The following is a 26,707-nucleotide window of genomic DNA, read 5'->3' as shown; positions in this document are numbered from 1 at the left end:
GAGAAGTAAACAATTTGTATTGGTGTGGTTACATTGCTTTCCACTTGCTTCGTTCGAACTCGTCAGCTTCTATCGAACAAAATTATTTGTTTCTTTTCGTCAGTTATCACACAATCAAGTTTTCGTGCGTACTCCGATCCAGTATCGCCGTAGCCTCAGTCTGTTAGGACAGCGTCCAAACGATCTGCATTTGGACAGCGTCTGAAAAGTACAAATATTAATCCATCTCATGTTCACTTCACGATGAAACCCAATATTGCTGCATGTTTTCATGCAATGTTTTCAGCTGTACTGAAGAAGTGAAAAACCATTATCGGCATCAAGGAGTCACTGAAAACGAAAACATTTTTCGGCAATCATAACTCGACGAAAAATAAAAATCGGCATTGAATTTCTCGCGAGAATCGAAGTGAGCGTATAACATTCTCTCGCCTCCTATATTCTCAACTATTTTTCCCCGCAGGTGAAAACGAAAAACGGCTTTCGTTTCAAAACGGCCAGCATTTCGATCTCTGGTTCAAACTATTCAAAATTCTTGTCGGTGTGTTCTCCGATGCTTGCGATGCTCACATTTTGCCCGATCAGCGTGGCAAAGGACAGTCGATCAACACGAACCCCGCATACTTTTCATCACATTGCATCAAGGCTATTGAGAATGAGGTGCAAATCGACACATCCTACACTAATTCCCAGGCTGCTTTCGATCGTGGGGATCACCAAGTGTTGCTAACAAAGATAAACCGCCTCTTCGCACTTCACTTATTGACTGAATTGGCTATTTGTCAACAGGCAATCAATGTGAAACTTGGATTTTGGCAATCGTATGCCATTACTACCTGCTCAGGATTCTCCCAAAGAAGGAAATATATTCCTCAAAAAATCTTCGAAATATTTCCCATGGCTTTATAACTGTTCTGCGAGTTGTTGTTGAGTTTTCGTTCAATAAATTTTGCAATTCGGCGTCCTTAACTACTTTTGGTGGTTTTTTACGTTACTGAGCCGGCTCCCCATCGTGTTCTGGTTATCGTTCGGAGAAAATTGATTATCGGATGAAACATTTGTTCGTCTGTTTCTGGATTCGATTTAGATACACAATGTGTATTTCTTTGTTGTATTTAGACTCGAAATAGATCCCCAGATATTCAAATGCTATAAAACGAGTTATCGTGTTATCGGGTGTAGCTTGATTGGTTGGTCTTCAGCGAGCTTGACAGAAAACTTCTACACAGAAAATATTACAATTAATTACCTTTGATGTAGCAACAAGCTCCAGCTTGTTGTTTAGCTTGTTGGAAAACTCCAGCAAATATTTAGCTTGTTGGAAAACTCCAGCAAATAATAAGACAGGTAAATTCTTCAATAAGTTAAATTGTTTCTTGTCCTATCCCGGAGTTAAATTGTTTCATAGAAAGAGAATGCGTTGAATTCAGTAATACATTTTTCCAGCCATCTTCCAGAAATGCTCATAACAGGACTTCAAAACGCCCCTTTAGCTCACACCAAAATGTCGGTTTTTGGGGTCGGAGATATGAATCAAATTCGAGGATTTCTTGGTCAATTTGGTATAGTAACAGTTTTGTGTAAACTGGTATTGGAAATACCCATTTGTAGCAAACTACGTTGCTAGAGTTTTAGTACACACACTTTTTTCCAGCCAGTGGTCTGATGATAATTGTTGATTGATACACAGATGATAATTGTTTCATATTTACGCATTTGTAGACCAAAATAATAGAAGATTCCATTGTGTTGCTGAAAATGCACGGCACGGCACGGCACGGCATTGGCAGACCCTGTATGACGACTAAATTAAAGTTTTTCCATTGAACAGCAATAAATGAATAGGGCAAATGATCTTGGTTTGTCCGATTTGGGGTGTGTATACGCAACTAGTGAATGCAAATCGATTTTTCTTCATGAAAATCACATATAATCGATACAATTTTGGGTTTGTTGAAAAGCCCCAAGTCTCTAGTAGCTAATACTACCATAAGGCGTTGAAATTATTCAATTTTTTATGTTTTTAACGATTTACCTCAAAGAGAAATTATGATCATGGTTTAACCACCTCTGATCATGGTTTGTCCAATAAATGATCATGGTTTGTCCGGTTTTAGAAATCATCATTTTTGAATGAAAGCATTCGAATTCACGAGTAGATGTTGCATTTATCATTGCTTGAGTTTACTGTCATCATATTACTCCATTCATAATTTATGCTATCTTCAGAATATTGCCCTTTTTTGGACATTTTAAAAGTGTTACCCTCAACACACTCAACACAGAAAAACGTTATTTCTGCTATGCGCGAAGGACACAATAAACAAACTGCAGCGCGCCAAGCGTTTGCCATAGAAATCATGTGGACAAAACAACATTATTGAATTGGACAACTCATGATCAGGATTGAGTTCATCAAAATGTGTTAATTTAATGGTTTAGCTGTGTATATCTGATGCAAATGGTGTGCAAGCATGATGTTTACAATATTTGTAAGTGTTATAATCCAGAAAAGGTCTGAATACGTGCCAAATAATCATCTGGAGATCGATCAAAAGTTATCTCGAATGAGAGGCGTATTGATACCAATAGAAGGTGTATTTTATAAAGGGTGTGTCACATCAAAATGCATCATGGAAAAAACGCTGTAGAAATTTAATTTTTAGGAATTATATCTTCAGCTTTCGCTTATAATCAGATAAGAGTGTATAGATCACGTTGGCCATGCTTCACTGTCAATTTTTCGTAAGTTTAGAAAAATGTCGTCGAACGAAAAAGAGCGTCGTGAATTAATCCTGCGCACTCATTTCGAGAATCCGGAGTTGTCACATCGGGACATCGGTAAGATGCTGGGAATCGTCCAATCCACGGTCAGCAGAGTACTAAAACGATACTTCGAGAACCTAACCATCGACCGGAAGGTGAAGAACGGCAAAAATGGATGCTCCGTCAGTGAAAAAGATCACAAGCGCGTAGTTAAGCAGTTTAGACGTGATCCGAGAAGTTCGGTCCGGGATGTCGCCAATAAGCTGAATTTGTCAAGTTCATTCGTCCAGCGGACCAAGCAGCGGGAGGGCCTGCGTACATACAAGGTTCAGAAGGCTCCTAACCGCGACGAAAGGCAAAACATGGTGGGGAAGACACGAGCCCGGAAGCTGTACACCGAAATGCTGACGGAGCCGCATTTCCTGGTAATGGACGACGTAACCTACGTCAAAGCGGACTTTCGTCAGCTGCCGGGCCTGTTGTTCTTCTCCGCAGAGGACAAATTCAGCGTTCCGGAGGAGATTCGCAAGCAGAAACTATCCAAGTTTGCCAAAAAGTACATGGTGTGGCAAGCGATCTGCTCTTGCGGAAAGCGGAGCGCCCCCTTCGTGATGACCGGCACGGTAAACGGGCAGGTTTACCTTAAGGAGTGCCTACAGAATCGCTTACTACCACTATTGAAGCAGCCATAGGGCCCGACCATCTTCTGGCCGGATCTCGCTTCGTGCCACTATTCAAAGGACGTTTTGGAGTGGTACGAAGCCAACGGGGTCACCTTCGTACCAAAAGAAATGAACCCGCCCAACGCGCCGGAGCTTCGCCCAATAGAGAAATATTGGGCGATTATGAAGCAGGCTCTCCGGAAGAACCCAAAAGTTGTCAAATCGGAGGCGGACTTCAAGAGAAAATGGATTTCTGTTCAAAAAAAACTACAACCTGACGTTGTACACAACCTTATGGACGGGGTAAAGAGGAAGGTGCGAGCATACGGGCTTGGGCTCGAAGTATGAATAAAAAGAAAATGCCAAAAGTTGTTTAATAGTTTTTATTTTGATGTCTAAAATTTTCCAAAAGGATCGGTCTACTGGGCGAATTTCTACAGCGTTTTTTCCGTGATGCAATTTGATGTGACACACCCTTTAATCCTTCAAAACTTGTAATTCAGTAAAAATATACTATAAAACTGATGTAAATCATGAAAAAGACAATTTTTTATATTTTTTGAAAGTTCGAATGATATGACAAAGCTGTGCTGAATTAGAGCATTCAAAAAATTGGACAAACCTTGATAATATTTTCGACTGGACAAACCAAAATCATTTACCTTATATTCCCTGTCGTTCAAAGCTAAGTTCCCGGCGGTTGTTGCTCCTTTTCACCTTATGCAAATGCGTGATTTTTTTTCTTCTGTGAAGTGTTTTAGTATCCGAACCGCGACAGTTTCCCTACACTTGTCAATGCCTTACGGGTTCCGTCGCACCGGCAATTAGCGCCACCGATTCAGCCGATTGTTTCACGCGACTTTTTGAAGTACTTGTGAGCAAATGTTCGCAATTTATGTTCACAGCAGTTAGGGGCGTCAAAACTAATTAACGTTTGCACGCTCGTGGTTCGTGTGCTCCAGGGAACTAAAAAAACCGATGACAATCAAATCATGTAAGCTGACTTGTGTGTGTGTGTGTGTGTGTGTGATAAAGTTGTGAATGAAGTGTAACAGAAAATATCGGAAGAATTGAGTTGTGTTACTTATCTTTAAAATATGTTAAAAACCTATCAATAAAACTCATATTAGCTTTAGTTATAATGAAATTATTAGTCTTCGTCAAATAGCAAATAAGTTTAATTTTCAGGTGAAATTTATAAAAAAGAGGCCGTTGATTTTCTCTGCTCCCTAAATCCCTACGAAACTTCTGGGAAGAGTTTGTTTTATTGGTCGGGACTAGGATCTCGAACTGTAGAGTAGGAAAAAGTAAGGATGTTTGGTTTGTTGAGCATTAGATGAGAGGAATCAAACAGTGATATTAGATCCTTTGAAAGACAACAGTAAGCGGTAATCGCGGGTCAGTTGAATAGCCATGTCAGGCTTGCTAAAACCAGTCTCACTCGAAGCACCACCATGGGCCATCGTCAGCATTGACAATTTTGGTATTGACACCTGAATTGCTTGACATGCTGGAAGTATAGTTCATTTTAGAGAGAAAACTTCACAACTTGAAGTTTCATTTCAACTCATGAAACCATTCTGTGACGTTGATGTGATGAAGTAACTTACTTCTATCGTAAAATTCGCTACGGCAATAATACAAACATAAATAGCCTCGCCGTTTACATGTCGCTTCAAAAATTACTCGAAACCACAGTTACCGACAAATCACTTCGATGTTAATATTTGCGTTAATTAGGATTTTTACGATAATTGCTGCTGTAGAATGTGGAACGGCAAACTTGAAGCTCCGGGACTGGAATGTATACAGAAGCGATATTTAAGTGGGACTTGTATGTTGGTGGCTTTCAGATTTATCCGTGTTCAAATTTTAACTACGTTGGCGTAAATTCGAAGAACCTTTCAGTATTCGGATTCGTCGTTTACGCTTACGTAAAGTTTTCTACTGGAAATAATTTCGATACTATTTCTCATTCAATGGTGTAAGTTAACAACCACCAGAAACAGCGTCATTGTGCTGTTGTTTGGATCGGACGACGAAAGATCAACGCTGGGGTTAAATTCAACAAACACACGGCGCTGTGGTTTGCGATTTTGCACAAACGAACCCAATGCAGAATGATACCATAGAATCGTTTCAAACGTTCGTATGCATCTTGAATAGATCATGTACGATTGATGAGATCATTCCTCAGTACTTGAACCTTTTTTTGCTCCCTCCCTCCAAACGAATCGCGATTGAAAGTGAACCCGACTAATAATGACTTAGCGAACACGAAACAATCAGGTTCAATGGACTTTTAAGTTTTGTTTTTTGTTTTCGTATAACTAGAAATAAAATGCTATTACTGATAATGATTGTTTAATGATCAGACCCTATTCTTTAAATAATTTTTGGTTGACAAACATATTTCTGCAGCCAACCTTCATTGTGGAAATGAGGGCGTGTATTTGTTCTTATTTGTTAGTAAATGTTTATGCGGCGTTAGTCGTATCCAAGCGTGAAAATGGAACAAACAAATAAAGTCTCATGAATATAATTTCCATACAATAATAAGCTTTGCTAAATGTCTACACATCCACCGAATGGCGGCCGATAGATCGCTACGTATACAACTCGATCTCTGATTCATCTCCTATTTCCGATCTTATTCTCTTTCCGCACTCGCTTCATAGTACCAAGAAACACGTTCGCGTTGGTATTAAATTTGACCTATTGTTGCATTGCATATAAACAATATTATTGATTGGAACATTGTTTTGTTTCCAGTAGTAATTCTCGATCATTTAATTTTTGATCGCTGCAGAATACTTTGAGATATGAGGCGTGAACTATTTCCTGTTGAACCTGAATAAGTTATCATGGTTAGTTTGGAAGAAGAAATAGTTCCCCCTAAACGAATCAACGAAGCAACAAATGGTAAAACAGAAGCACTCCTCTCTCGACAACATAAAGACACGTGAGTCAAGTGCTCGTTTAGAATAGAGTACAACTGTGCCAACTGACCGACATAAGAGTGGTAACATGGGATGAGCTTCCGAGTGGTTTCTCTGGATAGCATCAAATCCACTGTCAGCGACTGCGAACTAGCACACACGATTGTGCTTTCTCCCTTTTTTACCGATTAGATGTACAAAGGTGGTAGAAAGGTGTTTGTGGCTGGATGAATGTGTGCTCCAGATAAACTGCCCAAGTGGTGCTCTCTTCTGGGGGTTGCCGAGTATTGGTTAACCATCGTACATGAGATATGTGCGTCATTTGTCGCAATATACGCCGCAACCACGGTTTGTTCAATGCTTAATTTGAGGTATGAAATTGAGGATATTTAGAAAGTATGATCTTGAAATTTGAATTTACGCATGGCCCGAAAATATCATTTGATCAAAACACAAAACCAACAACAAAAAAGTGAATAAACAATTCAATTAAATTTTAATCAAATAATTTTCTTTTACCATTAAGACTTGATGTTGATGTATGATGTTAATGATGTTTTTTTATTTTTTTCCGTTTATTTTTACAGGCTCAGTTACGTAGGTTTGATGGAGCCAAACTCTTAACTATACTTCAACTAGAATATATTAACATGTTTCATCAATGATATGGTTAATAAAATAGGAAACCGATTACACGCGGTTGACTCGAGTTTAGATGGGTGATACATTTTCATTAGGAAAAGGATGGGGTGTGAGGAAATAATAACAATGTTCACTTTCACATTTACATTCACATACTCATTCACACTTACACATTACACTCAATTCTTAAAACTATCCTTACATCTGATATGTATTTACAATTTAACTTTTTTCTAATGTAAGTAGGAAGGGAATCGATAGCTCGCGAAGGACGAAAAGGAGGGAAAAAGGATGTAAGAACAATCACACTCGAATATCGATAGCTTTAAGGCAAACATATATTTGGGACATGTAATCAAGGTCTAACCGAGCCAACGCATTTCTCACCGGCACATTGGGCTGCCTTCCTCGGGTCCGAAGGGAGTTCACTCAATTCGATCTGGCGACAAGATATAGCTCGCACGACCAAACAACGTGTTCAATGTCGTGGTAACCTTGGCCACAAACACAGATATTGCTGTCGGCAAGATTAATACAAAAATGTAGCGCATCTAACGAACAGTGATTGGACATGAGCCGAGAGAAGGTGCGAATAAAGTCCCGACTCAAGTCCAGACTTTTGAACCATGGTTTAAGCCTAACCTTAGGGATAATAGAGTGAAACTACCGGCCCAATTCATCTTCGTTCCACTTGCGTTGCCAGTTAGCGATTGCATTTTTACGGACTAAAGAATAAAATTCATTGAAGGCGATTTAACGCTGATAAATGTCGCCTTCAATCCCAATGCCAATGCCACCTTTACCAATGAGTCAGCTCTCTCATTACCCGAAATTGAGCAATGTGAAGGGACCCATACAAAGGTGATGAAAGAACAGCGTCTGGATAAAGCACTCAACATTTCTCGTATTCTCTCAAGGAAGTACGGCGAGTGCTTTTCCGGCCTCACTGATGTAATAGTGTTCAACAGGTCGTGAGGCGACGCTGTCCAGCACCCAGTGAATCGCTGCCAATTCAGCAATATACACTGAGCAAGGATTCTGAAGATTGTGGGAGGTGCTGAGAATTTCGATGAACACTCCAAATCCTGTGGACTCATTCATAGAGGAACCATCAGTAAAGTACATATTATCACAATTGACATTGAAGATCGTAGGAACGATCCCCGATAGATAATAATCTGGAATTCCATGGATTTCCTCCTTCATGAACAGATCAAAATGTACAGAGGAATTGATGTAGTCAGAAACACAAACACGGTTGGGAATATACGAAGAAGGATCAACCTGCATGGAGATGAATTCATGATATGAGCTCATGAATCCAGAATAAAAATTTAGCTCGATGAACTGCTCAAAATTTCCGATCACCAATGGATTCATAACCTTACACCGGATGTGAAACCGAAGAGATAATGAATTGAAGCGATCTTGTAGTGGGAGTACGCCTGCCAAAACCTCGAGACTTATGGTATGCGTTGAGGGCATACATCCCAACGCAATACGGAGACAAAGATTCTGAATTCGCTCGAGTTTAATTAGGTGTGTTTTGGCAGCTGATTGAAAACAGAAACTGATCAAGGGAAACAAGATCATTTTCTCCAACAATTTCCGTATGCAAGGCAGCATTGCTATTGGGCGGTACGAATTGAAGTCGGACGCGGGCTTTACGGGTTTTTGAATAGCTTGTCTCCAATCATCTGGAACAATATTATGCTCCAGAAACCGATTGGATAAATTCAACAAGCGATGTTTCGCCACATCAGGAGGTTTTTCAGCAAGAACTTAATTCTATCCGATCCCGGAGCAGAATTGTTACATGAAAGGAGAGCAAGAGAGAATTCTACCATCGAAAACTCGGAATCAAGATAGCACCTATCTTGTGTTATATCTCGAACATTTTTTTGCACAAGAGCGGAATCAGGACAAACCTTCCGTGCAAAATAAAAATCCATCGATGTGAATATTCTTCGCTTCCATTCGTTGAAGAACGATTTCTCATGTTTCGAGCCACTTTCCATATTTTTTTCGTTGACGTTTCTCATGACAAACCTCCCACGAAATTTCGCCAATAAGCACGTTTTTTCCCTTTGGTCAAGTTTTTAAATTGATTTTCAAGGGCTAAATACGTTTGAAAATTCTCAATGGTTCCACGTTTCCAAAAAACTTTAAATGCATTCGATTTATCCTGATAAAGCTTGGAACATTGGCTATCCCACCATGGATTTGGAGGCCTTCGACGAATAGGGAAACCTGGGATGGGTTTCGTTTGAGCGCGAACCGCGTTGTCATAGATCAAACGAGAAACGAAGTTATACTCCTCCAATAGAGGAAAACCATCTCTGGAATTGATGGCTAGAGCAATCACGTCCTAATATTCTTTCCAGTAAATGTGTCTTGGGAGGTCAAATGCCATGTTTACAGATTCAGAAGAATTTGACCCATTGTTGATGGAAATTTTGATTGGCAAGAGATCACTACCGTTGGGGTCCTGGATTACATTTCACTTGCAATCTAACGATAGTGAATTCGAGCAAAGCGAAAGGTCAAGAGCACTTAGTTTAGCAGGAGGTTTCGGTACACGTGTTGTTTCCCCAGTGTTCAAAACGGTCATATTGAAGCTGTTACAAAGGTCATATATCAACAATGAACGAGTGTCGTCGTACTGTTCCCCCCAGGCAGTTCCGTGAGAGATGAAGTCTCCCAAGATCAATCGTGGCTCAGGAAGGAGTGAGCACATGCCAACAAGTTGCTTGCGACTAACCACAGCTCTCGGTGGCCAATACATGCTGACAATACAGGTTAATGATGTTAATAAATGAGAAAATAAAAAAATAAAAAAATGACGCGATCATCTCCTTCCGGTGGTTCTGGAATCAAGTATAAATCTTCGTAACATTCGACTCGGACAGATCTACGTACTGGCTATGGAAATCTTCAAAAGGTGTCTCTTGCTGCTGTTTGGTCTACGATTGTTGGACATGATCTTCTTCTCACAAGCGTCGTCGACGAGGCTGTTGAAGTTCAGTCGATAACTAGATATTTCTGTTTTTGCTTCAATGTTATCGAGTGCTCTCCAATAGTGATTTCCGCCCACTGGGAGCGAACAGCATCTCGCCTCTGGGAGCATCTGGACTTCACCACATTCTCCTTAATTCCTTTAAGCATTCTGAGTCGGTGAACATAACGAAGTATGGTGTCCTTGAATGGTTGAACACATCTTCAACGTGTTTTGACTCCTTTCTATAACAGCTTCGTTTCTAGATTATCGAAACATGCAGTAATTATTTCAGAAACTTAGCTAGGTTTACAACTTTCATGGAAAATAGCAGAACTTGATTATGCATGGACAATACTCAATACGTTATTTGGAAAGACGTCCAGTAGCTGCCTCGGCAGGGCTCGGCAAAGTTATATTCAACTAAGAATCGCCAGGATACTGAAGAGCAATCGGCATTGGCATTCACTTGGAAATGTGTTTTTGCTTTGCTTCTTGCAGCAGTTTCTCTGTCAACATAAACCCAAAATCATTCGGGCGCTTTCGTTACTTATCTGCTCTACGATGGTTCGTGTTCATTTCATTTTTCACCGTTAAATGAACTTCACGACACATTTAAATCAACCCTCTCTCAGACTGAATTCGTTTCTTTCTCTCATTTGCAAATTGTGGATGTGTTCACGGTGGGTAAACAATGAAGCTATCCACTAATGGTGTAACTGCTTTTTTGCATCAGAAATCAAGTTTTCATTTCACTTTATATGGACGTTAAAATAAGATTGTGAATGCGGACAACGAGATACATGTCGGGGTGGAGTAGTAGTGGTGGAGCGAAGTCAGGTTAAACGGAGGGACATATTTGTATTCATTCGCCACGCCAATTCGAACAACCATTTGTTTGTTTCAACTAGAAACGAATTGACGAGTGTTAAGAGCGAGGATAACTGATAAACCAGTCATGTTTGGCGGTGAATTCATTCATTGTGTCTCAGTAGCAAGAGAGAGGAGAATGTTTATGGGAGTAGTCCTACTCGTAGCGAAGTGACTGAGAGGAGAGTTTAGTTTTCGAAAATCTTGGATCCTAGTTTTCAGTAAGAGAAATAACAGTGGAGTGTCGAAGAACGAATCGTTCTATATCAGCTTTCTATGCGAAATTTACTCAAATGAAAATAACAAAATTGTTCTAGGTAGCGTACTTCTTAAATTAGGTAGTTTAAGACAAAAAATGGGTGGATTAAATTAATATTACTAGCTGACCTGGCGAAATTCGTCCCGCACAAAATTGATTTTTTGATATGAATACTTTCGAACATTCATGTTTTCTTACTAAGCGAACGTTCGTAGGTTCAACCGCAGAATTATTTATTGAATGATTTTGAATTGGTCCTTTAAAGTTCCCATTTACTATAAATTTTCATTACAATATAAAATTATTTTCAGACACATTTCTCTATCAAAATTCTGCAATCAGTTCCGAATAACATGTTACAGAGAAGTAAATTTTCACTCATCTTAATATATTTGCTAGCTTACCCGTCCCGCCCACAACTACTTATTTAATTTATCGAATTAAATCGTGAGGAACGGACACCAAATCATTTTCATTTTTATAGATACTTTTATAGATATACTTGGCAAAAACGACTTTCCAATTTTCCAACTTTCCGAGTGGTTTCTATCATTTTTTTTAGCATATAAACCTGACGCAGACTAAGACACATCAATCCTGACACTGACTGTTAAATCTATTGCTGCGTTCTCGAGTTAAATCGTGAGGAACGGACACCAAATCATTTTTATTTATATAAATTTTCGAAGCGCGTTATTGCATCTAAAATTCATTGTCGTTTCCGCTTCACACTAACGAAACACGAAGCTCAATTCCGCACACACGAAATCCATTTGGACTAAAAATTATGCATTGGACTTACAAAATATGTGAACGGGAAAATTGTCAAACGATCATTGTATTTTACATTGTCCTCTGAAGTTATTGCATCTCTCAAGTGTGCGTGCTTCTCAAACCTCGGATTTGCTTGATTCGAAGAACTTCAGGCCCTCAGACATTCGAACACATATTGTTGAATCACTCGGCTTTTGAGCTCTTAAGAGAAATCCGAACAATTTCGTTGGAAAAGGGGCCAAAAAACTAAATGTATGCAGAATGCTTAGAAGTCCGTGTTGGGGGCACACATTCCGATCTGCTTAAATGCAAGTGAGTACGAAAGTACCCACAGCTTCCATGTAAATATTTGCAATGCCGATTCCTCCAGGCTTGACGTCAGTGTTAGAGAAACAAATGTATTGTATGGTTCTGTTACTCTGGTTGCTTCATTTGATCGGTTCAATTTGAGGAGCACAAATCGAGCCAACCGAATCGTGGGATTCTGCGCGTTTGGATAATTCTTGTAATTTTACAATTATTCAATCGTTTATCTCAAGAACAATACAATTTTATTCATTGTTATAGATACGTTGAAATATTCCCAATTGAGGCCAACATCTTTGCGATATATGAAGAAATACTCTAGTTATAAGCATTCGAAATTGGCGCTTAAATTTGCGAGTTCACTGCATAAATTCTTCTGGGAAAAAAGCTGGAATGATCTTAGAAATTAACTCTTTCTGCTTGGTAAACTGTGACATAAAACACGTTGCGATAGGGGCATGAACAGACGTGTTGTATTTTCGTTCATGTTGTGACAGGAGAATTGAATCTCGTTTGCTGCTGCTGAGCTGCTTTGCTACCGCTCCTGTTGCTGATTCCTTTTGGTTGATGATGTTAAATACTTTACGGTCAGGAAATAACTGATCCCATCCCAGCTATTTCTATGCATCCTGATTGACAGGAGAATCACACAGGGATAGGGCTTGTTGAGTAATGTTTCGCTTTTCTTCAGGAATTGATCAGTGTGCGATACCTTCCATTTTCTTCTCATTTTCCTTTATCGAGCAAATCCGTTGCATATGATATCAGCATTACACCCAAACTAGCATTGGCAGAAAACATTTCATTTTCGGCAGAAAAAAATGCCTTTTCATGTGCTGAAGGGTCAAATGAACAAATAAAAGCATCTGAAGCTTTAAAATGTTTGTATGTATGGGAACAGACATCTCTTTCTTTTTTTCATCTCTTTTGGGATTGTACCCAAAACAAAAAATTCCAAAGGATGTCAATGGGGTCGAACCAAGGCCGGCTGAAATGCAAGGCTGTTTTATATGGCCACGTTATCCACATAGTCACTTGTGCTGTTGCATAAATGCGTGATAATATTAACCCTCATTATAAAATGGAGTTGGAAAGTGTTTTCTAAGAGTAAAAAGAAGAGCATGAACGGGAATCTATATCTTTCTCGGTCTGAGTCGTCTATTTGACAAACTATGCGAAAAGCTTCAATGCGTGCTTATTTGCACGCTGGGCATGAAGACCTTACCTAATTAAGCAACTTGGCATACTTAGTTTTTCTAAACTAACATATCTTCTTCTTGAATGGCGTTAACGTTCCCTGTGGAACTTTTGCCGTCTCAACGTATTCATTAACTAGCGTCGTTCATTAATACTTGGTTGAGATTTCTATGCCGAATAACACGCCTTGAATGTACTCTAAAGTGGCAAGCTCTAGAATACGCGTGACCACAGTGCAAGTCGGAAGAATTTTCTTTGACGAAAAATCCCCCAACCAGAACGGGAATCGAACCCGAACACCCGGCATGATAGTGTGGGACGCTAACCACTCGGCCACGGGTGCACTAAACATATGGAAAGGGCTAAATATTTTTGATTATTTTTTTATATTTTTTTACTCGAAAATGGTTAGTCCTACAAAAAAGTGATCTATGGAAGAGTTTTAGAAAAATAATTGAATTATCATAAAAAAATACTGAAATTTTTTTTTCAAATTCTACACTGAGAAAAAATCGATTTAAAAAACTAAAAGTCGATTTTCTCAAAATGGTCATCTCATATTTTAATGAAATGGTAGATAAATTGAAAGAGTAAAAAGAAGAAAATAAACGGGAATCTATATCTTTCTCGGTCTGATTCGTCTATTTGACAAACTATGTGAAAAGCTTCAATGCGTGCTTATTTGCACGCTGGGCATGAAGACCTTACCTAATTAAGCAACTTGTCAAACTTAGTTTTTATAAACTAACATATGGAACGGGCTAAATATTTTTGATTTTTTTTTATATTTTTTTTTACTCGAAAATGGTTAGTCCTACAAAAAAGTGATCTATGGAAGAGTTTTAGAAAAATAATTGAATTTTCATAAAAAAATACTGAATTTTGTTTTTTCAAATTCTACACTGAAAAAAATCGATTTCAAAAACTAAAAGTCGTTTTTCTCAAAATGGTCTTCTCATATTTTGATGAAATGGTAGATAAATTGAAGAGCCATTTTATTCATCCTTTAGGTATCTATACAATCCATTCATTATTATCATATCTTCAGTGACTTACAGTGACTCTTAATAGATACCTAAATCTACACCAACTATACCTGACCGACCAATCAAGAGATTTTTGGCAGATAACTATTGTTTGAGAGCTGTCGCTGCTCTCTGAATTGAAACATACTGTATTTGACTACGAAAACAAGCTGAAAACTGTACTTTAGCATCCAAGGGTAACCATAAATCCATTTCTACCTGTTATTACAAAAAAAAATAGAAAATTTTCAAGAAAAAAACTTGAAAAAGTTTTTGTTAGGAAAACTTTTTTACCTTAAATTTGCACAAGTTGCGATCTATGGAAGATTTTTAGGGTACATATTTATCTACAATTTATCTACCATTTCATCAAAATATGAGATGACTATTTTGAGAAAATCGACTTTTAGTTTTTGAAATCGATTTTTTTCAGTGTAGAATTTAAAAAACATATTGTTTCAGTATTTTTTTATGAAAATTCAATTATTTTCCTAAAACTCTTCCATAGATCACTTTTTTATAGGACTTACCATTTTCGAGTACAAAATTTTATTTTAAATAAATGGGTGGGTTATATCTATGATATAACCGCAAAGTTGACGTAGAACTAGCTTAGCTTAGCAATCGTTTGTTTTTATTCATAAAATTTTTAATTGAATGGAACAGTTTCCGGATTCAATCGAATTCAATATATTTGCTTTGTGAGTAAAGAGATTGAATAAATGCCATGTAAAGTCAATTCATGCATTGTGATAATTTATGTTCTTCGTTACAAGTAAATTTAATGACAGTCCTTTCACGTTTGGTATGATGTCTAGGACAAAATATGTGAACGGAAGAATTATCAAACGATTATTTTATTTTACATTTCCATCTGAAGTTTGCATCTCTCAAGTGTACGTACTTCTCGAACCGCGAATATGCTTGATTTGGTAAACACAGGTAAACACATTTCAGTCGGAACAAAAATACCCCCGACTTGCATGAATTTCCCCACGCTCCATGGATTTGGAGTCTGTGTTAGGAAAACACATTTCAGTCGAAACAAAAATACCCCCGACTTTCCTGTATTTGCAATGCAGATTTCTCCAACACTTCTTGATTTTGAAGTCTGTGTTAGGGATCACATTTCGGTGAGAACAAAAAACCCCTTACTTTCATATATTTGCATTGCCGATTACCCCAAGGCTGCTTGATTATGATGGCTATGTTGGGGAAACCGTAAATCGGGCCAATCAGAACGAGGTAGTTAGGGCGTTTAGATAACGCTTATCATTTTACAGTTATTCAATTGTTTATCTAATCAAAAATAACATTTTATAAATTGCGATAGATGCGTAGAAATATTCCCTGTCAATTGATGCAAACATCTTTCCAATCCAATAAGAAATGTTCGAGTTATAAGCATTCGGAATCTTTCATTTTTTCCTGCATGTTCTGTGTTTAGGTTTTCATTTCACCCCCATATACTCCGGTTAGACGTAGTCCCACGTCAAAAATGTGCAAAAATATTGAGCCCTTTCCATATGTTAGCCTAGATAAATTTTCGGAAAACTAAGTATGCCAAGTTGCTTAATTAGGTAGGTCTTCACGCCAAGAAAGTTTCATTAAGTTTTGAGAGGGTCATGCCAATCCCATAGACGAGTTGGCGCGAAATCCGTCTATAGCATATATATTATATAAATAATATATCAGTATTGGGGTGTAGCGCATTTTGTGGCTCATTGAATGTAATAAATCGGGATGCGAAAACATGTGCTAAAAATTAATTTTTGGTGTAAGAGATACTGTTGTTCAAGGGATATTCTAGTCTAGAAATTTTATAAAGACGAATATTTTCTTCATGTTTCTGAAGTTTAGACATTCAAGAACATATCCAAGAGAGGACTTTTCGAAAATCTGATAATTTACCCAGTTATAGGCTTTGTAGTGACCTATCTGTATGTAATCTAGAACGACCTTGACAAAAAACTTTTCAACTTTTTTCATGCAAAAGAACGAAACGAATTATGTTGGACACCCAACATATTTAATGAAAATGTCTATTTTGAAAACTCAAGCCGCAAGCTTCAGCAATCGTTCATATAAAGTTTGTTTGATTCTACTCAACAGTTTCTTTCGGTTGATAGATTGTCAACCGAATGGAAGACAATCGGAAGCGGCATTTTCAACATATAGTGTTCCACCTTTTGACGTAGGACTACGTCTTTCATTTCTATACCGGGGTGTAAAACCAAAGTTTCGAGAACGAAAGCGTTACGCTGGAGACCGAGATTTTGAGCGTTAATAGCTCTTAAACAACTGAACGAAATGGTATGATAAACACTTCATTTGAAAGATAAAATGTCTACGCGTCATATACTTGTTACTTTTTGATCCAAAAACTTGTTTCAATAGTCTTAAAATTGCTTTCAAAACAGGCTATTGAAATCACCAATCGGTATATAAGCGAGCGCCGCTCGTAAACCCACTCAGTTATGATTGAACAGCGATTGGAGCATGTTGTCGCTGTTGTTGTGAAGCTAATTTCGTTTATCATGAAAACGCTGATGAACGGTGTCACCAAGAGCCTGTTTGTGCACCTAAGGCCAAAAGGGAATCCATCAGGAGGAGAGTGATGCCACGGTTCCGCTCGAAACATCGGAGCAGCCGCCACACACACACACACATACACGCGCGGAATTCTCGTTGCTATCATCGTTGCTGAAAAATAATCTGCCAGTTCCCCTGGGAATTGAAAAATACATTCATGCGAAAGAGTTTATTTTAATGTTTTCTATCCATATAACACTGCAACCAAATACATTTGGTTTTGTTATTTTTCAATCAATCGCAATTAACAGGAAAGCTTCTGAATATTTTTTTCCCCATCACTGGAAATTTTCGTATCCAATATTGGATGCATAACATGAAAAACGGAAAATGTTTCACATTGCGAAAATCAAGTCATTTTCGAGCGATTATTTGCTTTCTACTCATATAATGCTGCGAACAAATACATTTCGTTTTGGATTTTTTCAATCAAGTGCGATCAACGTAAGAATGTAATGAACGTAAGAATGCGAATGTCTTTCGGCAATTTATTAGAGGTGCAATGAATCTTTAGGAATTCCCGCTCTACGCGCACTGGCAAACAATGATTACTCAACAATTTCTCAAACGAGAAATGGGTGTTGTGAGAAAGGATTAGCGAACGCGAAAACGACAAACGGGAGAAAGATACGTTTGGAGGTTGAAGGAAATTGGCAGAAAACTTCTTCATTCTATCATTCAAATAATGTGATTCATACCACATCGTTTTGCCAGAAAGAGATTATTAATGTTCAAAGGAGGAATCGAGTCCTCCGAGGAAATTACCCAGCGCAAATTAGAGTCGACTATCGATTGTGGCATTCGTACACAAATAATTTTATAGTGCAGTTTCACCAAAGTGATTTCTTCGGATATATTCACTACATCATGTCATGTATTTCATATTCTTCATTAAGAAATCCATATCCATGGCACCTATCGGTAACGAATTATTATCGAAACCACGATTTTCGCTAAATGCTCCTTTCAGTTCGGCCTGTAAAAAACTTTTCTGTACTCTAATCCATCAAATTTGGAGCCCTGAAAAGGGCCGTTGATTATATGCTAAGCTAATATAGCACGCTCTCCTCGGATACGATGGGCCAGCTGGATGTCCTTGGGCATGATGTGACGCGTTTTGCATGGATAGCACACGAATTGGTATCTTCGAATAAGCCTCCTGCAGCGTCATAGCCGCGGAACTTTGGAAGCGCAAGTCGGTTTTGAAGTCCTGAGCAATTCCACGATCCAAATGCAGCACGAAAGCAGCTCGGATAAGCGCACCAGTAGCAGAATAGGTGGAGAAGCCACATCGCTATTGACCGGGAACTTCGCATGAAATTCGTCGCTATCAGAAGTCGACCGAATTGCTGATCCGCAAGCTACCTTTGCAGCATTTGGTTCGTGGAATTGCTCAGGACTTCAAAACCGACTTGCGCTTCCAAAGTTCCGCGGTTATGACGCTGCAGGAGGCTTATTCGAAGATACAAATTGGTGTGCTATCCATGCAAAACGCGTCACATCATGCCCAAGGACATCCAGCTGGCCCATCGTATCCGAGGAGAGCGTGCTATATTAGCTTAGCATATAATCAACAGCCCTTTTCAGGGCTCCAAATTTGATGGATTAGAGTTCATAAAAGTTTTTTACAGGCCGAACTGAAAGGAGCATTTAGCGAAAATCGCGGTGTCGATGATAATTCGATACCGATAGGTGCCATGGATATGGATTTCATAATGAAGAATATGAAATACATGACATGATGTAGTGAATATATCCCCATATCGAAGAAATCACTTTGATGAAACTGTTTACCGTTTGTCGTTTTTACGTGTTGGGAAAGGGCATTATTTTTGCTGAGTAAATTCCAAGAAAAAATCCATTCCTTCTTTAAGCGTGATTCATTCTGCTTCGGATCAACGGAACAGTGATAATCATTTCATACAAAAGATAAAATGTCCAAGAGTTATATGATTGCTATTTATTGAGTCGGAAAATTGTTTCAATAGCTTAATGATAGCTTCGAAAACAGGTTATAAAATGACGCTTCCTTTGCTTTCGTTCATTTCTTACTCTACTCTCGCACCGTGACGACTCGTTTGTTTGGGACCAAGCAGATAGCAGGTTAGTCTTTCAGTGGTAAGGCACACGAAGCGCACCAGCCGCACCAGGTGAAGAAGCCACATCGCTATCGACCGGGAACTTTGCGTGAAATTCATCGCTATCGGAAGTCGGCCGAATTGCTGATCCGCAAGCTACCTTTGCAGCTTTTGGTTCGTGGAATTGCTCAGGACTTCAAAACCGACTTGCGTTTCCAAAGTTCCGCGGTTATGACGCTGCAGGAGGCTTATTCGAAGATACAAATTTGTGTGCTATCCACGTAAAACGCGTCACATCATGCCCAAGGACATTCAGCTGGCCCGTCGAATCCAAGGAGAGGGTGCTATATTAGCTTAGCATATAATCAACGGCCCTTTTCAGGGCTCCAAATCTGATGGATTAGAGTTCAGAAAAGTTTGTTGCAGGCCAAACTGAAATGAGAATTTTCGTTTGGATGCCATACAGCATCGAGAAAATTCCGGAAAGATCTAATCGTTGCTGAAAAATAATCTGCCAGTTCCCTGGGAATTGAAGAATACATCCATGCGAAAGAGTTTATTTTAATGTTTTCTAATTATATGGCGAACACAGCGACCAAATACATTTGATTTCGTAATTTTTCAATCAAGTGTAATTAGCTGGAAAGCTTCTGAAGATTATTCTTTCCCATCAGTAGGATATTTTCGTATCCAATATTGGATGCATAACATGAAAAACGGAAAATGTTTCGTATCGCGAAAATTATATAATTTTCAATCGATTATTGCTCAGTCGCCGAAATTTTCATACTCAGAGAGTTCATTCTCCTCTAGTTTGCCTTCCAAATTGCCATCGTAAACCACACCTTCTCTCGATTCTATCACGCACGAAAAGCATACTGAAATGATATTGTGGTGGTGAAACCGATTCATTTTTCGTGAGGCGTCGTGCACAAATTACGTAACGCGATAAGGGGGGAGGGGGTAGATGTTGCGTTACTTTCTGTTTATTAGAGATAGGAAATTGCGTTACGAAAGAGGGGGAGGTTCAAAATCCGGATTTTTGCGTTACGTAATTTGTGCACGACGCCTGAGGACATCGACAAGACAACATCGTTACTGAACGAGCTGAACGGCGAGGGATCGAGGTATTCATTACCTGGCTTGACCTGACCTGAAATGCAATCAGTTTGTTTTAACTGTGAGGAAGCGCAGAAAAGCCGATCGATCAGAAGGAGAAGAGAAGGTGACCAAGAGAGTATCAGCATCGAAATACGGTTCCTCGGGAAGACATAGAAGCAGCCGCCACACACACACATATACACGCGCGCAACTCTTTTCGTTTGCTGGTTATCGAGAGGAAACCTGGAAAGAAATGATCGTTGCTGAAAAATAATCTGCCAGTTCCCCTTGGAATTGAAAATTACATTCAAGTGAGTTTATTTTAATGTTTTCTATCCATATAATACTGCGACCACATACATTTGGTTTTGTGATTTGTCAATCAAGTGCAGTTAACAGGAAAGCTTCTGAAGATTATTCTTCAGAACAAGGTTTTTTGTATCCAATATTGGATGCATAAAACCTTGAGTCTTCAAAGTAACACTCTCGTTTTTGAAGTCACCCAAATATTTATTTATTCATTCATTCAGGATGGATTTAGATTCAACTTCAAACAAATGATCTCTAAATCAACGATAGTCCTACGTCACCCTTGCGGTTATACCATAGATATAACCCACTTCCTGTTTTTGGAAAAAAAAATGTAATCATGATAGAAGGTTTGGGGGGTCTTCGTAGCCACTTGGTTACGCGTTCGCTTACTAAGCGATCGTTCGTGAGTTCAAACTCAGAGCCCTCAATTGACCATCTTTGTGTTGTTATAGAATAACTACGTCCACGCAACTATCATCAGCTATGGAGATCGATCCACGGTGGAACAAAGATCGATTCATCCATACAACTGCTCTGCTCTGCAAGAAATATCGGGCTGCTGTTCTATAAATAACCCAACAATGATCAATATCAACTGTCTCCGCTGTCCGGTCTGCTGAACAATGGAAGAACAGATAGAAAATACCCTTACGCCGAAATGGCTACTAGAGTGTAATTTACCATAATGTAATGGAACAGAAAACCTAACGCCCAAATGGCTACTACTTCTACTGTGTAATTTACAATTTATAGAAACATAAACATATGTACATGTACACGATAAAAACCCGGCTCTGTTACAGGTAAAATGCTAATGAGCCTGATAAATAAATAAATGGGATAAAAAAAATGATAGAAGGTTTGAATGCAAGTTTTGAATGAAATTAAAACATCGCGAACCACAATTTTGAAAATTGAACAACGTCTCACACAAATTCTCAATCTGCTAGTCATTTACAATGTTGCTATGTTTGCATTGAAAGAATATGCTCCCCAGTACATAACACATAGCTCACTCTCCCTCTCTTTCTCTCTGTGTCTGAAAATTTACACATTCCCTCAATTTTAAACATAAATTAAAATTTATGCGATCGTTCCTTGCACTCTGATAAATTCAGTGAGTTATACTTACCACGCTTCGATGGAAGTCAGAAGCATTTATTTTCCCCGATAGCACTCCCGGTCCATCATCAATTTTCAATCTAACTTGCACGTACATAAATCTAATATTTCTCTCAAGTTTCCAGCGCGGAGCAGCCACTTTACTGAATGGGATTTTTTTATTCGTGGTTCCTTTCGATAACCTCTTACTGGGTGCGCACAATTTATCCAAACGTTATGCACTGTGTGGTTGAAGAAGTGTGATATGCTAGAAAACTACACCGAACACATGCAATACATGCTTCTTGTGGTTACCGCTTCAATATTCATCCCATGGTTGAAAATCAGTGCTCAGTTGTCATCAGATAGAATCTCATTTTTAATTGACATTGACACCACTGAAAATTCGATGTACAGTGCCGTTAATCACATCAATCAGGATATAAGTTGAGGACTCCCATGGACACCCCTATTTTAAATTTTGTGTTTCTAATGTAATAAGCTGTAATAGTTATCAACTGCAGCTACTGTTGGTAAAGAAGCTAATTATAACCAATTCCATTCACAGGCCTGTCGATTATGATAGATAGGGTGATTTATTTTGTGATTTATCCAATTACTACAAAGACGTATCCAGACTTACAATAGCATTCGTGTGGATAACACATCCACAAAAGGTGAAAACAGTGCGAAAAATAGAAGCAATTACTGGTTGTTCTAATGATCCCATTGACGTGTATCGTCTGACAGCATAAAATAGAAGTTGTTGGGAGCAACTTTCGTAATTGTGATACTGAGTCATGTTCTCTCTGCTGATGAAAGAAAGAGTCAGAAAGCAAGCACTCCTAGCCCGAACAATCTTTTCATCCAGTTGACTTCATGTTGATGTGCGTTTCGCCCCCTTAGCCCCCATAGGTTGTGATGGCTCGCAGCAGAGTTCGTGCTAAATTGGCACACGAATGAAACAATAATAGGACCGATCAAAAGGGACAAAAGCAAAGAGCGAAAGTGAAAACACAGAAAGTGAACCAGGAAAAGCCGATCGGCGAAGTTGTTTCGAGCTCGAGCTGTTTGATTCTTTGAAAGTGTGGTGTGGGGGTGAAATCAATCGAGAATAGATTGCTCAGCCCACTTGATCGAATAATCTAAAAGTTTCAGGAAATCGTTAATAATCACAGACACGGACAAAGGCCCCCATCAGCCCGGTAAATCTTTTCGTTCGTTTGTGGAACATTAAAGTAAACCATTATTATTAATTTTAACCCAACAATGACCTACTCTTGGTTTCGTGTTCAGCACGGAAACAATACAATTAATTCATTGCCACCTAATTACTACTTGTTAACGAGTTCAATGGCACCCAAGCACAATTAGCGACGGTCGATTATTAAGTTACGACACGACAAAGTGTTTCTACAATACCACCCCGCATTTCAAGGTTAGCCCAACTCAAATCACGTATGATTACTAGAGAGTCACTCGAATTTGGCGTGAATTTGAAGTGTGATTCGATATTGTAAACATAAAAACAGAATGAATCAATCGCAAATCAATTTGATTCAATCTTTCGTTTGATCTGCTTTCTCGTGGCGTTTTTTTTCTTCTCTGAGTGGCTGTAATTTGTGTTCCAATTGCAAGAAAAACTGAAGTTTTGCTGTTAGTGTGATTCCGAAACCATTCTTTCCCTGTGTTGTGACGACGGGTTTCACTTTGAAATCTGGAAGAAAATTGTTGAGCAAAAAATCGTAATGCGAAGTGTATAAAGAGGCGCGCACAAAAGTTGCTTTTACCATAACAGCAAAACACGTTTTACTGGTGTTTTGAGATTTGTTGTTTCGCGCGATTCCGTCGCCACCAACGAAATAGAAGTTGACAGCAAACGACAGCGCCTTAGCTGACTTTTGGAGGAGAATAAACGCACACACAGTTCATTTCAAAGTCACTCTCATTCGCACCGAACGATGAAATAAGATTCACGGAGGGCTTTTCGCCGCCCCCCATTCTTGATTAACTGTGTTTAATGGGTCTGTAGCCGAAAAACTCCGCGAACATGAGCATGAGCATTTCGACTTTCTTATGGTATCATTATATTGGCTGGGAGTGCTTAAAAGTATGTCCATCGTTATGAGAGAAGATCCAATTTTGGCTACTAATGACGGCTATATCTGTTTATTTTATTACCTATTTTATAATTTATTTTGTTCAACTGCTGATTAGAAGAAATAACATTCAGGTGCAAAAACGAAACCTATCAAATGGTGATCACAGCAAATAAATTATGGTTATTGCCATCTATTCAATCGCTGAAAATGTACTTTCAAACAGATGATCATAGTTTTATAGTGAATCATACATACATGATCGGGAAAATAAAGAGCCAATAGTCATAGTTTTTTAAAATTCCTATCAAACATTTTATGAACACATAGATAATAACATTGTGATCTTTCTTTCTAAAATCTCATTTTTTGTATTCGATAAGAATCAATAAAGAATCAGTTTTTGTCATATAAAAATTATATGACAAACAGGCCTTAACAAATATTCCTGTAACTTTTACCTCAAAAAGCAAACCAATGCATTTTAATATAGTTGTGTCACTCTCAAAACTTGTCTCGTTCCATTTGTATCTTCGAATTCTCATAATTGTGAATATAATATTTGTTTTTATTATTTCTTTTTTTTTCACACATTTCCATAAATTCTTATCTTTTTTTTTTAAATTGCCGTTCTTACTCTCAACCCAATGATTTGCTGCTCATCTTCCGCTGTGACTTATTCATTGGATGGTCTCTGATACAACTGGTCCACCTTTCTCCACTGTTGCGTATTCTTAGGTCCTATTCCTGAATAACCTTTAGAACGTCATCTTTGAAATGAAATTCAACGTTAAGAACTTGTTTACTAGATTTAGAGTTTCATTTGCTTCTCCGGTTAAAGTGTTTGCAATTATTGCAATCTAGGCTTTCCATTCATTAAATGTCATCTCCTTTAATTAATCTTTAATCTCTATTTTGTATAATATGCCTTCTGTTCATCTTTGTCTGGATCGGAGTTAAATAATTAAAATTTGGAAATTATTGTAATCGTAGAGTGGAATCGTTCACGATTCCGAACGATCGCCTGTAAAATTTTCGTATAAAATACGCAATATCTCTTTGAACCGTGTTGTGACTATCAACGATCTTGGTATCCTAGACTCAAAGCTAACGTTCAGCGACCATATCTCATACATGGTCACCAAGGCATCCAGGATGTTAGGTTTCATTTTTAGCATCAACAAGCAATGCAAAGACCCACATTGTATTAACCCTTTGCGGTCGTATTAAATTTTTATATGGGTGTCGCATTGGCCGGAATTAATTTCCCTTGAAAAGGCATATATCTCTCATGCAGTATCATGTAAGATTATAAAAGCTAAATAAGATCTTTTTATTTCTGGTGAATTTTAAATAAGCTTTCACTAAACAATGTGTTTTTATATAACAATTATATTTTATAATTCTTCATCATGTATATCACACGATAATAACCTACAAGTCTTCCGAACCAACCTGCGGCTGAAAGTCTCTCAAATAAAAGCGATGAACCTACAAGACATTCCATCAACTTTCGCACACATTTTTGTACTCATCTCCTATTCAAGTCATAGTTTAAAATAAAATTTGGATTACTAAAGCAGACAGTGCCGCTTCGCAGAAGTTTAGTATGATTCCTTGCTGTGGTGGCTAAGAGCAGACAAACGACCAGAACGGTAAAAAAGGTATGGTGGCTGAGAGCAGACAAGCGACCACAAAGAGTTAAAGCTTTTTATTGTGCTTTAGTGCGCTCTCATCTTGAATATGCGTGCATAGTATGGTCTCCCTACTATCAAAATAGTGTCCAGCGAATTGAGGCGATCCAGCGGAAATTCGTCCGTTTCGCCCTACCTAACTCGCCCTGGAGTAATCCTTCGAATCTATCTACTTCGAATTGATCGGATTCGATTTTCTCAGTCTACGTAGAGATGTAGCCAGAGATGCCAACCTTCCTGATTTTTCAAGATTTCCCAGACTTTTTAGCACGCTCCCTGATATCCTGACGAACACTCAATTTATCCTGATTTTTCTTAAATGATCCTGATTTTTCCTGATTTTTGTACCCTTTACATTATTCGTAATAAATATACTAGTTCTAGTTTCCATGCCAAAGTTTTCGTTTAGAAGATTCAAGCAGCATTCGATATGCTATTGTATTCAAAACCAGTATTCCAGCCTCCGGATAAATGAATTGATATCAACAGCACATCTTCCATTTCGTCATCTTTTTGCGCAGCAATGAGGTAGGTGTTACTGTTCTCGGGACAACGAACCTTTTTTCAGATGAGATCATTTCTGTGGGAATTGCAGCCTCACGCTTGGAACGATCGGTTCTCATGTTTATATTAATAGCATGATCTTACACACACTCAAACTGTTAGGATATGTTCATCAACAATGCACGCCAAGCAAATTGGTATTATGAAAATCAATTTTCGATAGGGCTCCCATCTTTCCGTTCTTCGCAGCTTCTCCACCAGATTCACCTACAACACACGTTATATCCTCGTCACATCCAACGTTGGAAAACGATGAAAATGCCATGCAATCGCATGTTTTCCGCTCTCTCAACTCAGGAAGTGGTTTATCGATTTTCGCTGAGACACGCTGAGACTGTCGGAGGGGAAGTTTAACTGGATGCCATTGCTTGTCTCCGCATCCACCTGTTATCGTATCATCTTTTGCACCGCAGTGATTTTGCGGATTATAGCTAATTTTTATAACCATGGTTTTTTCCTGAGCCAATTACTTTCTGTTGGTTATGAATTTGTTCTCGCGGTTCAGATTTATTTTTTATCCGGTTGAAGATTTTATTAAAACAAATTTGAGAATCCACGATATTGACAAATTATTTTCTTATTCTATTGCAGGGCATTGGAGTTCATTCACTATGTATAACTAAGGAAAGGTAAGTAGATCGAACATGAACAAAATCAATTTTCTACTTTTCGGATGATTCAGTATGATTCGTCCAAATTCTTCCGGTTTTTTAGCCTCCAGTGTACCTTGG

The 26,707-nt window shown here is 38.5% G+C and overlaps 1 protein-coding gene across 10 annotated transcripts in view; it reads left to right on the top strand.

Moving 5' to 3' along the window:
• The window catches only part of LOC129780626 (uncharacterized), a 329,353-nt gene that overhangs the window by 64,500 nt on the left and 238,146 nt on the right, over window positions 1-26,707 (top strand). For all 10 annotated transcript variants that reach the window (XM_055789108.1, XM_055789106.1, XM_055789109.1 and 7 more), the window contains one exon: window positions 26,568-26,605. The gene's annotated coding sequence lies outside the window, so the exon portion shown is untranslated. The remainder of the gene's footprint in view (window positions 1-26,567; window positions 26,606-26,707) is intronic.

This window comes from Toxorhynchites rutilus, chromosome 3 (assembly GCF_029784135.1).
Source record: "Toxorhynchites rutilus septentrionalis strain SRP chromosome 3, ASM2978413v1, whole genome shotgun sequence".
Taxonomy (NCBI): domain Eukaryota; kingdom Metazoa; phylum Arthropoda; class Insecta; order Diptera; family Culicidae; genus Toxorhynchites; species Toxorhynchites rutilus.
Note: the sequence above shows the minus strand (reverse complement) of the source record. Positions and strands in the feature narration are given on the sequence as shown.